General features: G+C 39.6%; 1 long non-coding RNA gene across 1 annotated transcript in view; it reads right to left on the minus strand.

Moving 5' to 3' along the window:
* LOC118000972 overlaps positions 1 to 15,088 on the minus strand; it is a 24,596-nt gene continuing 9,508 nt past the window's right edge. Inside the window, exons 2-6 of the long non-coding RNA XR_004676591.1 lie at positions 10,016 to 10,114; positions 6,158 to 6,271; positions 2,988 to 3,086; positions 2,826 to 2,909; positions 1 to 1,138 (exon numbers count right to left, since the gene is read on the minus strand). This is a non-coding gene — a long non-coding RNA (uncharacterized LOC118000972). The remainder of the gene's footprint in view (positions 1,139 to 2,825; positions 2,910 to 2,987; positions 3,087 to 6,157; positions 6,272 to 10,015; positions 10,115 to 15,088) is intronic.

Here is a 15,088-nt window from a genome sequence, read left to right on the forward strand (position 1 = left end):
AACAGAATTAGGGACTGTGTATGTATGTGTGTGTGCATATTTATATTTACCTACTCTCTACTTATATTTATATCCAGGAGTTTATACCAACACCTCCAATTCTGTTGCACCATCGTAGATTTTGTTTTAGTTTTTCTATCCATATTTGTAATTCCCTAAGCTTGCCAATGTAAAATTTACCTTGCTTGAGCCTATCTAATGGCTTTAGAATTGAATTGTTCAAGAAGGGAAGGAAAGAGGAAAAGAAAGAGTGTCTAAGTAGTTTGGAAATGAGCATCCTGCCAGCATCTGAGAACTGGCTATGAGCCAGTCACTGTTAGACACTTGGGATGTGCAGATAAATAACCCAGCATCTGTCTCACAGAGCTCAGTTAGTGAGGGATAGATTTTAATGAGCCACATTTATAATGACAAAATATGAATTATGTCCAAGATGCTAAAGGAGCAGTGTGGGAAGCCCTCTTTCCCAGAGTGTCAGCTTTAGTTGGGAATGAAAGGAAGAGAAGTAGGGCTCTGGGAGGGGAGGGAGAGAGGTACAGGTGAGGTAAGCCATCTTGAAACCATGAAGTATGGTCTCTGAAGTCCACTAAAGAATTCAAAACAAGAAACAACCTGATTAGTGTTGCATTTGGAAGTTTCTCTATCGACATAGAAACTCTTGGTCTGTCTGTATAGGTTTGGAAGAGGGGGAGCATATTGAATTGGAAGGAAATATTTTTGGGTGAAGATTACTTAATTCAGTCCATAGCCAATTCAACTGAGCTCAGTGTCCCTCTCCCTTTCTCCTTAAAGGCCAAGCAAGAGAAAAACAAACAAACAAACAAACAAAACCATATTGATTTGAAGCCTTTCCAGCTTGAGCATAGGAGCTTGTGCTAATTTAAGTGTTCGTCTTACTATGTTCAAGTGCAAATATGGAACAGTTCTACCAAGAATAGGGAAAGAGTAGTGTGGAGTTTTACTTTGTTTCTTTGAAACTATATTGTAAGTCAGGCTTCTAGTTTGTATTAACCAGTTACTTTGCATTAGCAGAGATAGTAAAAGACTCATGAGTATTCTTCTTAAGATTGTTGAAATTCTGCCACGTTACTCTGAGATGCCACAAAGAGGGATGAAATGATGTCTGAAGACTGCTGGTCTAGAAACAAGAGAATCTATTAGATAGATCCTAGGGCGCTGAATCACAAGTTTTCTATTGATTAGTATGTAGGGCCTACTTAACCACAATCTTCACATACTAATTTAGGTGGAATCTTTTACTTTACTATTTCCTTCTCTGCATAATGTTTTATCACTGGTTTTCTCTCATTAGCAGGATTCTCTAACTGAATTTTGATTTACTGCAGCAAACATGAAGAATACAATTCAATTTATAAACATTCAAATCACATGGTGACTCAGTAGAAAGAACCCAGGCTTTGGGGTAAGACAGGTTTCCCAATTTTCTCAGGCTACTAGTCTGCCTTTTCCCATTTGCAAATAGGAAAATAATACTTACCCCACTGAGTGGTTGTAAAGCTAAATGAACTATAATAACGCCTTCTTAATGATAATAATAAAAACAAGCATTATTAATATTATTAATTTATATTGTTCTCATAATAATGCCTTCTCACAAAAGTAGGTGTTTCATACGTCTCAGTTCTCTTCCCTTTTCTGGAGCCACTCTTTGTGGGAAGTACAGAAGAACCACACTGTGTAAGTGGGAAGAAGTCTTACCTTGCATGTAAAAACCACTTTGCAATTTTTCAAAAACACTTTTACATTCATGATCTCCCTGGACAGACAAGTTCATACAAGACTCATTGTACATAGGTGGTGGATACAATTATACACCCCCATCTTCTTCCATACATGTAAATGTAATGTTTTCTTTCACTCAAAATTATATACAGAGAGCTAGAGAACGTCAATAGTTCTTAAAAATCGAAATCCTGTCCTAAAATGTAGCAGCATCTTTACTTTCCCATGAAAAGTAGGCCTGTTATATTAGACTCTTTGTTTTTAAAAATTTGTAAAAAATTTTGAATTTGAATCATTTGTGGGTATACCACCGCTAAGTTTAGACTGATTTTCCAATAATTGTTTTAACAATAAGAAATCAAGTCACTACTTAATTTGAATTACAAATTATGAGTATGGGTTTGTAAGCATTCTCTATGTGGGTTTGAACAAGTTGTAAGTTACTCAAAAGTGTTTGATTCTTTTCTGTTGAGCTTCCTTACATAGAACTTGTTGGAAGACTGTTGCCAATACATTTAAACAGTGACACCTACTGGTTAATTGGAGGCAAATTTGTGTGTTAAATTCTGTCCGCTTAATACTGACTATAAAATCCTGATAAATTGTTGTTCCACAGTCACTATGTTTAGGAGCACATTAAGGCTATTGTCTTATCCAGCCAATATTTTGACTTTCTTTTTTCTCTTTCAATCATTGATGATAAATCTGCCATTGGAAAAAAATCCCAAATCATTGACCCAATTTGCACGAGCCATTATTTTAATCGTATGAACAGGGCCTTTATCTCATCCTATCCATCATCTTTGTTTCAGTGTATTTTTTTCAAACTCAGAAACTATGAGATTGAAGATGAATAGATATTTAGGCTAGCCACCGACTTTAAAACACAGAAGCTATGCCCAATTTGGGGAATCCTGAACAAGAAGCTTTCTTTGTCCTCAGTACCAAGTTGGAATTTGGAGATCTTAATTAACCCCTTTGTGTTACATCTTGCTTTTAAGTAACCATTGCAGCTAATTAATGAACAACTTGAATGCACGTCGCACATTTGGTAATTGTTCAAATGAGATAAATGATAATACCTGCAGCTTTCATGAGCATGTTCAGGTACAAAAATCCATGGAGGAGTCAGGGAACATAATTCCAGGTTCCCTGCATCCACACCACTGCTGGAGAGAAGGCCATGGTGAACTCCTTGATTTCATTTTCATGTAGGTAGATTTTGATGTCTCTGAACCACTTACCGGAATATCCAGCAGAGAGGGAATGATTGTGCTGGGAACTTACTGGGAAACTGTGCCTAGCAGAGTGTCTCCAGCACATCATATGCATTGTAGAAATGCCTGTGGAATGAATGAACAGCCTTGAAACCCACTGAGCAGACTTCATAGTTCATCGATTTATTGTACACATATTAATTCTCATTTAGGATGTGTGTTTTAAAATGTACCCCAGATTTCTTTTAATCAAGTATGGTAAGATATACAGACACAGACATGACTGATATAAAGAAATAATTTTTTTATACCCACAAATCCCTAGAAACAAGCGTCATGGCATGCCATGGAGGGGCACATAGGGAAGCACCAGGGTGAGTCAAGAAGCAGAGGAAGCAAGGGGAAAAGAGGCAAAACCTTTATTGTGGTTTTCACGGGAAGGAATGGGTGAGGCATGGTAAGCGGGCTTAGGATTTGGTAGTTTGAATAATGTCAGCAGGCTGTGGGGTGTAGGGACTGTTCTGAGGTATCTGGCTTCTCTAGAAATGAGTTAACCCTGATCAGCAAGGGCCCAGATGCCAGAATGTCAGAAATACAGAAAATAGGAAAATATAGTTAATTTATATGGGTTCAGACATTCTTACACTTCTTTTTTTTTCTCTTTCTCCTTCTTCTTTTGTAGCTAGGGTGGGCCCTCTCTGATTAGAAGAATCAGGATCCAGAAGCCCAAGGGGGCAAACACGTAAGTGGTTTTTCAATCATTTCCATTTGGGTAGGTCATGCATGGTACTTGTGCAATTCATATCTCAAATTCATCTTTGGGGTTAGATTGTCTTCTCAGCCATTTTATTCATGGCTATAGTATAGTGATGCTCACAAGTGACTGAAAAAGGTAATTTTTTAAATTGCATTGAAAAGATGGATCATTAAGAAGAGTGTTGAATATTTGTCTCAATTCTACAATCTCCTTTGTACATAAACGCAGAAGTATGTGCATTTGTGAAATACACTGCATAGGTCCAAAGAGGCAATGCAGAACTGTGACTAGAAGTCAGTGAGCCCAAATTTTAGTCCCAGCTCCAACTCTGATTAGCAGTGTGACTTTGGACTGGTTATTCAGCTTTGCCAAGTCTTTGTTTTCTCATCTGTAAAATGGGGGTATTTATAGAAGTACCTATCAAATGATTTCTTGTGAGAGTTAAACGTGCTGTTGACAAAGTGCTTAGAAATTGCCTGGCATTTGGATGATCAATAGATTAAACTATGGCTATACTTTAGTGATTTTTATAAAGTGTACCTATAGATTGACTATAAGACCAGTTTTGCTACAAAGGTAAAAGTTGTTCATGGAATTGATTCTGCTGTTGGATATACATTGTATTTGCTATAGCAGTTGCAGTAAAATGAGATCATTAGCAAAAGATACAATTTTTTAAAAGATTTTATTTATTTATTTGAGAGAGAGAGAGCATGAGCAGGGGGGAGGGGCAGCGGGAGAGGGAGAAGCAGACTTCCCGCTGAGCAGAGAACCCAACGTGGGGCTCGAACCCAGGACCCTGTAGATGCTTAACCAACTGAGCCATCCAGGCGCTCCCCCCCAATTTTTTTTTTTTTTTTTTTTGAGAGAGAGTGTGCGGGCACATGTATGCAGTAGGGTGGGGCAGAGTGAGAGGGATGGAGAGAATCCTAAGCAAGCTCCATGCCCAGCACTGAGCCTGACTCAGGGCTCAATCTCACGAACCTGAGATCATAACCTGAGCCGAAATCAAGAGGCAGATGCTTAATCAACTGCACCACCCAGGCACCACAAAAGACACTATTTTTAAAAGACATGACATTTGGGAGAGGGGCATAGATTGCATTTTTCTGATTTGTTCACTAAACTTTTTTCCATTTAAAAATGGAAATGCCTAACTTTCCATCTACAATCTTTTCTTAAATAAAACGGGTAATTCCTTGAATAATTTTTATGTTAAAAAAATAGCACAGAGTTCTAAACTCTAACTTTTCAAACTCGTGATAAGTGAGCTTATTGTTTTCCTCTGGGTGTCACACCCACTGGGTTAGTCACAAACAGCTATATTAAGGATGTTGTTCACATTTTTTAAACATTAGCATTCTGGCCCACCCAGTTCTGCTCTGATTTTAAATGCAACCTGACTTAATTTTTTTAATTTCACATAAAGAAAAATAAAAGACCCCTATGACTTGGAAGATGTTTAGAATAATATGTAATGCCATGCTTTTAAGTGTGGCAAAGTGCTTCATAGAGTGTAGACTGGCCTTCGAGTCTGTGATGATGCAAAAGAACCCTTTTACTATGACTCCGTGCAATGTCTAATTCTATTAGTGCACTACAAAGAACAATATGTAGAAGGATACACAGAACCAAAATGAAATTTTAAAGTGGCTTAATGAGTTGAAATGACCTCAATAATATACTAATTGAATCAATTAGTCAATTTCTTTAATGCTGATTTTAGTCTCCCATGAGGATTCCTCAGACCAAAGGAAGATGAGGATGAACTTGGATAATTCTGGGTGGAGAAGCCCCTTGGGTAGATCTGGAGTGAAGAGGATGATTTCCACTGGATTTCTCTATTTTGCTTCTACATCTCTGCACCATCAGCCAGTCTAATGCCTGCTTAGAAAACACACAGCTTCTGCTGCCTTTTGCCCATGTTTTCAAAATGTCTAGGGAAGTCTTGTAGGGAAACACCAGCACTGAAAGGTGGGCGACCTCTAGTTCCAACTGAACAATTCATTCATTCAGTATTTTTTAAGTGACTAGAATGGGCAATGCCATGCTGGTTGCTCAGATATGGCAATGAATAAGAAAGACAAGGTCTTGTCCTCATAGATCTTACAGTTAGGGAATAGAGGCACTAAACAGCTACTCATAATTTTAATTCTTTCCCAGTCCTAGTTTTCTCCTAGGCGTGTGGGCATAGTTTGGTGCAGGAGAGGAGAGGCAGAGGCCTTTCCCAGAACAGATAGAATGTGAATGGACAGTAGCTGTCTGCCCATCACCAGGAGAGAGCCTGCATTCAGCCCATACACACACAGAGAGAGAGAGAGAGAGAGAGAGAGAGAGAGAGAGAGGGCGAGAGGGAGGGAAAAGAAGAGGGGAGGAAGAAAAAAAGAGAGAAAGAGGAAGAGAAAGAGAGGGACAGACAGACAAAACCCCAAAGACTCACCCAATTCCCAGAGCAAGCTCTTCTGCAATCAGCTCCACACTTGTATTTCCAAGTTAAGATCGTGAATTCCTCCTTAGTGCGTGGCTTCTTATTCGGAGCTAAAAGAGGCCTGTCCTGAATAACATAGCTTTTAAGTATTGGCATAAAGTTGAGTATCTTCTTGAATAGCAAAGGAGTTTAAAAACAAACAAACAAACCTGTAATATTTCAGAAGGAGAACAAGTGATGGCTTCATGAGATTTAATCATGGGCTTGTTGACTGTTAGGGTTGGAAGGGATTTACTTAGACAAAGCTTCCAATAAAGCAGAAATCACCCACTGACCACTCCTGGCAGAGGTAAACTAATCTCTAAACTAGTGGTCATCGGGCGCCTGGGTGGCTCAGTTGGTTAAGCGACTGCCTTCGGTTCAGGTCATGATCCTGGAGTCCCGGGATCGAGTCCTACATCGGGCTCCCTGCTCGGCAGGGAGTCTGCTTCTCCCTCTGACCCTCATCCCTCTCATGCTCTCTGTCTCTCATTCTCTCTGTCTCAAATAAATAAATAAAATCTTAAAAAAATAAAAAATAAACTAGTGGTCATCAATAGTGCTAACACTGGCCTTGGGGAGCATTCTGGAGGAAGGTGGGGGCATTTTGGGCTTGATATAATAATTTGGAGGGAGGTTACTGCCATGAGGGAGGGGTCCAGGATGCTGGGCATGCTGCAATGTCTGGGAGTCCCACATAATCAAGACTGATCCTTCATCCTACAAGAGTTTGGACTGTGCAGCAGAATATTCCTGTAGGTTAAAAGCCTGTTTGTCTGACTGCGCTTCTTCAAAATGTCTAGGGAAGCCTTGTAGAGAAACACCAGCACTGAAAGGTGGGCGACCTCTAGTTCCAACTGAACAATTTCCATGCGCTTTCCATGTTAAACACAACCTAACTGCCCTTTCCATGTTAAACACAAGATATTTTTGCAAGCTTTCAAAATGCAGTGAATTTTCCAAGTGCCCAACTACCATGTAAATCAAGGAAACATTGTACATCATTTTATTTAGAATTTCATCAAGAGCTAGTTTCCATGTTAGAAAACACATCACTCACAGCAGCAGGACTATTTGAGTATTTGGTATTTGATTCACTAGTTCAACACACCTGCCTACATTTGTTGCTATTGTATTCCTGATGATTTGATGGGTTCTGTCTTCTGTGGTATGGTCATGCTCTAGCACCTGCATATTGAGCTATCCTAGAGAACCAGATGTCTTTGACTTCTTCACTCATCAAGCTGGGCCTTTCATCCAATTCTGGCTCATTTGTTCTTTTGCTGACATAGGCGCAGCCTGCCTGCTCGTGCCTCTTCTTGAAACGTCTGCTTCCCACATTCTCCTGAGGCCAAGTAGGCAGGATTACATCACCCCAACCTCCTTGCATCAGTTGACTAGGCCAGGGTGGGTACCTGACTCAACTGGGCCAATTACGTTCTCTCTCAACCATTTGCAAAGATACATAAGGTCATTTTCTGCTGTGTGCACAGAGAAGCAAGACCATCTGATGTGCTGAGAGAGAGATGGAAGAAACCAATGCAGAGAAAAGCAGAGATGAGTGACCATGTGGCCAAGAGAGAAATAGACACCAGTGAGCAGCTGCTTTGGTCCTCAGAGCATTTACTAATGCAAGTTTCTGACTTCAGGAAGCCTGGCTGACTACTCTACTGCTCATACTTGTGATCAAATGGTGCGTGACATGAAGGTTCGCCTTTGACTTGGCCAGATGGGTGCGGGAACTCTTCAAGACCTGAGGGTCAGGTAGAATGAGTCTTGAGCTACTCTCAGGTTGCAATTTCTCCTCTAACACTTTGCTAGTTCATGTGTCTCAGTTGAACTTATGTAAGTGATTTTTAAAAACTTGTATTTGAAATTATTTAAAACTTTCTGAAAAGCTGTAGAAACAGTGCACCCTTTACTTGGATTCCCCAATTGTTAACATTTTACCCCGTTTGTTTCATCCTTTTCCCATTCTCACTATCTCTAATTCGCTAAATAATTTGAGAGTAAGTTATGGATATGACACCCATTACTCCTACATGTTTCCCAAAACACAAGGATACCCTCCTATATTACTACACTATAATAATCAAAATTAGGATGCTGATATCAATATAATATTAGCACCCAATACATAAATCCCATTCAAATTTTGTTGATTTCCTCAATGGCATTCTTAATAAACACTCTTTCCTTTTTGGTTCATGTCTCTAGTCTAGGCTCTTCAATCTAGAATAGTTCCTCCTTCCTTTTTTCACCTTTGTGACCTTGACTGATCAGTTATTTTGATAGAATTTCCCTCAATTTATATTTATCTTCCATTTCCTCATGATTAGATCCCAGTTGTTAACTTTTGACAGGAATGCCATGTACGTGATGCCATGTTCCTCTTAGTACATCATATCAGGAGGCACATGATGTCAATTTGTCCTATTTCTGGTGATACTGACTTTTAAACTTAGATAAAATGGACAGGTTTCTCAACTGTGAAGTTAATTACTAAGTATTGTGTACTTCCACCCACCAGTATTAACTTCCATTGATGATTTTTATCTGAATCAATTATCACTATGATTTTTGCCAAATGCTGATTTTTTTTCTATGTCCATCATTCCATCTACGCTTCTTACTTAGCGTTCTACTATAACATAGACTTTCCTGCCTCACGTATTCATTCAATTACTCAATATAAGCTCATGGATTCTTTTTTTATTCAACTGGTTATAACCCATACAGTCATTAAGATTTGGCTGTTCAAATTTTCCCAGCTTTGGCCAATGGAACCCCTTTCAAGCTGGTCATCTCGTCTCCCTGACTCTCTCCATATGTACCAGCCAAGAGAGTCCTGTGTACTTCCTCTGGTCATGCTGACCTGACACCATCCCCAACCCTGTACAGTACCCATATGCCAGGTAGCTATGAATCTAAATGCTGAACTCTACACAGCTTTTAATAGCCCTTATTTCAGCTACTCTTTTAGGTTATTGAGATCATTTTTGAATTTTGATTCTGTCATCTGTTAAACTACCCAGGCTTTTAATACATTTTTATTCACGTTGTTGAGAAAATCTTGAATACAACAGGGGCCAAGACTTTTCTACTATCAGAGATACTTTTTCCAGGTGGAATTGATACATTAATACATACTTCTGTATGTTGTTGTTCAACCAGCTCCAAACTCACATTTAATAACTATCCAGTTTGCAGTTATTCATTGTGACCACAAGCATGTCTTGAAATTTTTCTCTAATAGTGTGCCAAAATTAAAATGCATTCTGTCTACGCATAGTGTAGTGACCTTATAAAAAATAAAATTGTTAGTTTGACCTAAGATTTAGTAAATGAACCCATGCTGACTTTTAATGCTCATTGCCTTCTTATCAGAGGGGCTAAGTAACTGGCTCAAAGTATAGCTAAGTGAAGACCTGGAATTTGAGCCCAGGCTGGTATATCTATCTCTAAAGCTTTGCTTTTTTCACACTGCCTCTGTCAGTTTACATGGGGATGGAGAAGGACCTCCTCTTTCTCTTTTTACATTTTTTTAAAAAGATTTTATTTATTTATTCATAAGAGATAGAGAGAGAGGCAGAGGGAGAAGCAGGCTCCCCACTGAGCAGGGAGCCCGATGCGGGACTCTATCCCAGGACCCTGGGATCATGACCTGAGCCAAAGGAAGAAGCTTAACCATCTGAGCCACCCAGGTGCACCATCTCTTTTTACATTTTGTGTTACTTTAAGGAGACATTGTCCGAGTGCAAGTCTTGGCACTTAGGTGTGCTGAAGGGCAAGTCAAAGTTTACCCTGGAGGGGCTCAGGAGTTACCATTACCTCAGTTCTCTGGGTGTAGACAGGCAGCCATTCTTCAATTTCTTGAGTCCCTTCCCAAAATGTCCTACTGCATCGCCCATTTGATGTATAGATTGAAACCTAACTTAGAAAAGCAGATAGTGAATCTGTTTGACTAAGAGCAAAGCATTTCTAAAACACAGTTATGAAATGAAATTATTTGTACATGTGAAATATTTACCCAACATTATTTTATCTCTCAGAACACCGGTATTTCAAATATTATGCAGCTGATTAGTTCAGGGAAAGTTAAGAATTTTATTGTTGTTGTTTCCTTCTTTTTTTAACCCCTTTCATCTAAGGCTCACTACAGCTTAGAAATGCCACAAAAGCCAGGAAAGCTATCCCCACTCAATGAAGGTGGCTTTGCCAGACAAAGAAAGAAGAGGAAATAAACAGAAATCTCCTTAAGTACTAGGAATGGTCCCTTGAGGCTGTTTTGCAGGATTTGGTGAATGTTGTGTGCAAAGATCACATTCTTGTGGTTGTGGTCATATTGAAGGGATAAGAACCCAGGAAGAAGAAAGATTCTGAACAAAGGAAGATTGAAGTTCACTAGCAGGGAGAAAAATCCCCACAGAGGAGTCTGTAAATTCAAGAGAAGTGGTGGGAGTCCTCATTTCAATGCTTAGAGATGAACTGCACAAAATAACAGAGGCACTTGTGTGGGGAGCAATCCCAAGCTGGTGGCTGCTCAGACAAGTCCACCCACCAGGATTTGGCCACTTACAGCTCTACAGCTTTCTAAGCTTCTGGGATAAGGGCTCCCTGCTTCCCACCTCTCAGGAAAATGGCCCATGGGCCCAAAGCCCATCTATCCTGTGATGCACCTGAAGCTGAGTGAGCCTGTGGGCCCTTGAAAAGAACCCTGCAAGTTCACTGGTTTTTTCCATGCAAATATCTTTTTTTCTCTACAGAATCTTCATGAAGAAGTAGCATTTCCATCACCTGTTGTCATCAAATAAATCTAGATATTTTCTCCTGGATTCGTTCATTGTTTGTATTGTTGAGACTTCTGGTGGCCCACCTTCCCCCATCTATTCTCCACTTCATCCAAAGTAGTTGAAGCACAATGTTTGGCAGGGACACATTGCTGCCTGGAATAAAGACCACATTGTACAACTTTTCTCTTAGCTGCAGGCAGCAGTGTGTGTAAGATTTGGCCAGTGACATAGGTAGAAGTGCTACTGGAAAACTTCCAAGAAAACATCCTTAAAGGACTATGTGAGCATGCCCTTTGCTCCTGAGAACATGGATATGGTGACTGGTCACACTGGACCACAGGGAAGGAGGCCACCGCCTGGGGTTGGGAGAAAAGAAAGCTAAAAGGAGCTTTTTCCTGAGGTCTTATCTTAGTAAAGCAAAACCACCATCACGGCTCAGGACTACCGAAATTCAGATGTCCATGAAGACTGGAATAAACTGTTATTTGGGGAATCCAAATTTCTTTTATCTGCAGCCACTCGTCCTACTTGATAGTAGCACAAATCAGTATAAATATTAATATTAGTATAAGAAATACTAGAAAGAAGTCATTGACCATTGCTCTATACTGACACTTCAGCTTTTTCTTTTCTTTTTTAAGATTTCATTCATTTATTTCACAGAGAGAGAGAGAGAAAGAGAGCATGCACACAAGCAGGGAGAGCGGCAGGCAGAGGGAGAGAAAGAAGCAGGCTCCCCACAGAGTGGGGAGCCCGATGTGGGACTCGATCCCAGGACCCTAGGATCATGACCTGAGCTGAAGGGAGATGCTTAACCGACTGAGCCACCCAGATGCCCTAGCTTTTTCTTTTTATCACATGTCCTTTCAGTCTTGCCCTGAAATACTGACATATAATTTAAGAGAATTGTCAAATTTCCAACCTGCCTACATGAATATTAACATAGAAAAAAATGGTCACATGATTAATTTTTTTTTCCCTAAGCGAAATTACAGCCAATGATACCAACATTAAGATGTCAGGCAAAGCAGACAGCAGACTCTACATACTTTCTTTTTTTTCTTTTTAAGTTTAGGACACTAAAGGAGCAACAGAGTTTCTGAATCTGAAGGCTCTGGTCCCGTGTATGTGTTCCTCCTCTCTGAATCCCTCCATTCTCTGCTTCCCCAGAGATTAAAACTTAGGAGAGAGATGGGTGGCTTAGTTGGTTGGGCATTTGGCTCTTGGTTTTGGCTCAGGTCATGATCTCATGGGTCGTGACATCAAGACCCACACTAGGCTCTGCATTCAACTCAGAGTCTGCTTGGGATTCTTTCCATCTTCCTCTCCCTGCCGCCCTGTCCTCCACTCCCCCCAGGCTCACACGTGTGTGTGTGCACGTGCGTGCGCGTGCTCTCTCTCTCTCAAATAAATCTTAAAAAAAAAACAACTCAGGAGAGAGATAGGCTAGAGACATAAGATGGGAATCATTAATCTAAAGGTGACAATGAAAGCAAAGGAATGAAAAAAAATTACACAGGAGTAAGGAGATGAGTAAGAAGAGAGTCCCTGATGGATTTCTGCAGAAAGTTCACATTTAAGTAATGCATAGAGAAAGAGATCTTCTTAATGAAGACTGTGAAGGAGTGGTTAGAGATGCTGAAGAAAAACAAAACATTATCAATGTCTTCTATTGATCAACTGATAAACAGCATCAACTTTCTGTGATCTGGAAAATAAGACATGAATTGATAGATGGTCACTTGGATCTAGCAACTAGGAGGCCATCAGTGATGACCAACACACGAGCAGTTTCAGGTGGCAGGAATGGGGCATGGGGAGAGGTTCAGGAAGAGGTGGGGCAGGGCAAGATTCTGTGCATAGATGTATCCAAGACTATTTCCAGCACACAAACTATTGGGCTGCTCTTTGTTTGCATTCAATGGCAAAGTCAGTTAAAAAGTCAGTTGTTTGACTGAGTGGACCTTCCAAGTCCTTTGAAGCAAATTAATATTTGTGTGCAAACCTAGTCTATGGTAAAAGAAAGAGAAAACTGGAAAGCAGCCTTTCTTGGAGGGTAAAATCTCCTTTATGGCACCACAGTCCTGCCAAAGTGCCTCTCAGGGGCATCTGGAAAGGGAATGGAAGCCACCACTTGCTTGAATAGTCACATTAGCCTTGAAAGGCATTAGACATCTAAGCAAATGCTCTACTGCTTCCAGAATTAAGCACTTACCACACGGAGGGAGGCTGAAAAGTTAGAAAGAAGAAACCCGGGCAAAGAGCCTGAGAAACTGACCTACCTTTTGAGAGCTAGAATTAGGATGGAAATTTGGAACTTGGAAGACTTTCTGGTTTTTCCCACTGTTTCTATTTTCTGTAATTATTTCCTTTTTGTAAAAGCTTGCTATTTTGTAAAGTTCTCTGATATGTAGAGACAGTTTCTTCTTATTATCTCTGTTTCTCAGTGCTTTGTGTTATCATGTGCTAAATATATTTCACCATTTTATTTACTTCGGGCTGAAGTGCTGACGCCATTATGTGACTTCTCCACATCCAAATTCGAGCTGCACATTTCAAAGATAAATCACTGTAATTATTTATCCTCTTCAGCAGCAGGAGGTGTAAAAGCCAAACTAATATGCACCTTTAGCCCATTTGAATGAGTCTTTGAAAACAAATTGCTCAGAACTCTTAACTCTGACTCTATATTTCTAGATCCCCTAATAGTATGAGATAATTGAGGTTTGTGGAATGAGTTGGGAAATTTTACTTATTTTTCAAAGACTCCCAACCATAGCTTCATATTTATTAGGATTCTTATTGAGTCCTACAGGGTCAGTCCTCAGGGTTGGTCAGTCCTCACCAACAACCTCAGAAAGAACCTGAAAACTAGAGGTTTGGAATTCAGAGTGAACACTTTCGAAGCTAGGGCTCTAGAAGTTTCTATTTGGTTGCTTTGGTTTATTTTTAGAAGGCAATTCTTGTCTCCCTAGCACTTTTCTTAGGTAACTTAAAATGCAATCATTATCACAAATTCGAATTTCCTTCCCTTCCTGATGGCAGAAAATGAAGTTTGCTAAAATTTATTTCCTATTCCACTCTGAGGTAGAAAGAGAAGTTTTCTGAAAAATTCTTTCCTTAAGTGGATGGATAAAAAATTGCCCACATTGTAACTTGACCTGACTTTGAAAGGGTAATATGCATAAAGGCAATCACTATTTTTATTCAGGAAATGTACCATCAGGGCCTTCATGTCAAATGCAACCTCCCTTACCCCAACAGAGTTGCCAAGTTCTACTAATTTATTTTATTTTATTTTTTTTCCCTGCTGGACAAATTTCTTGGTTCATTGTTAGAGAGTTCCTCCCAGGTTCTTGGGAAAAACCTTGGCTGGTCAGAAGTGGTTCATGGCTTCCTTCTCTCTACCTCTGCCTTTTTTATTTTAAATACTTTCAAAATGCAATCTCTTAATCACATGCTATACAAGGAAATCTTGATGGAAAATACTAGGGTTTAAAATTTCTCACATAAGCAAATTTTTTTAGATGATGGAAGTTAATCATAAGCAGAAGCCAAGAATATAATTTGCAGAATTCCAATTTGTTGAAGGCTAGTTTTCCAAAAGCTGATTTATAGAATATTCTAATATATCACATTTATGTGAGTATTGTAAATTTTTAAAAATATTCAATTTCTCAAAATTTAGCATGTTCTATGGGAATCCATCATACTTTTTTCTTAATATACAGGATCATTTTAGGTAAATTCTGATTCATTTTAGATGGTTTTAAACTTGAAATAAAAATTTAAAGCTGACAGAGATGTGACAATATTCCTGTTAAAGCTAACAAATATGTCTGAAATACCAATAAATCTGCTAAGTTGTTTGTTTGGTAAATTTGCTTGATGCTAATTTAATGTGTGGTGACTAGATTAAGACATGTGTCCCCTGTATAGTGCGGTATGTACCCTGCATATATCCAGGGCATTATTCACATGAACTATGTTGTGAATGGGTCCACTCACAGTTGTGCAGCACAGAGACCCTAGACCCAAGATAGATCATGACCCTAACCCTAACCCTAGCCCCAACCAAGTGGCATGTTGGGAGCTCCATTAACCAGACCAA

The sequence above is a fragment of the Mirounga leonina genome, unplaced genomic scaffold, assembly GCF_011800145.1.
Source record: "Mirounga leonina isolate KUSES-001 unplaced genomic scaffold, KU_Mleo_1.0 Mir_53, whole genome shotgun sequence".
Taxonomy (NCBI): Eukaryota; Metazoa; Chordata; class Mammalia; order Carnivora; family Phocidae; genus Mirounga; species Mirounga leonina.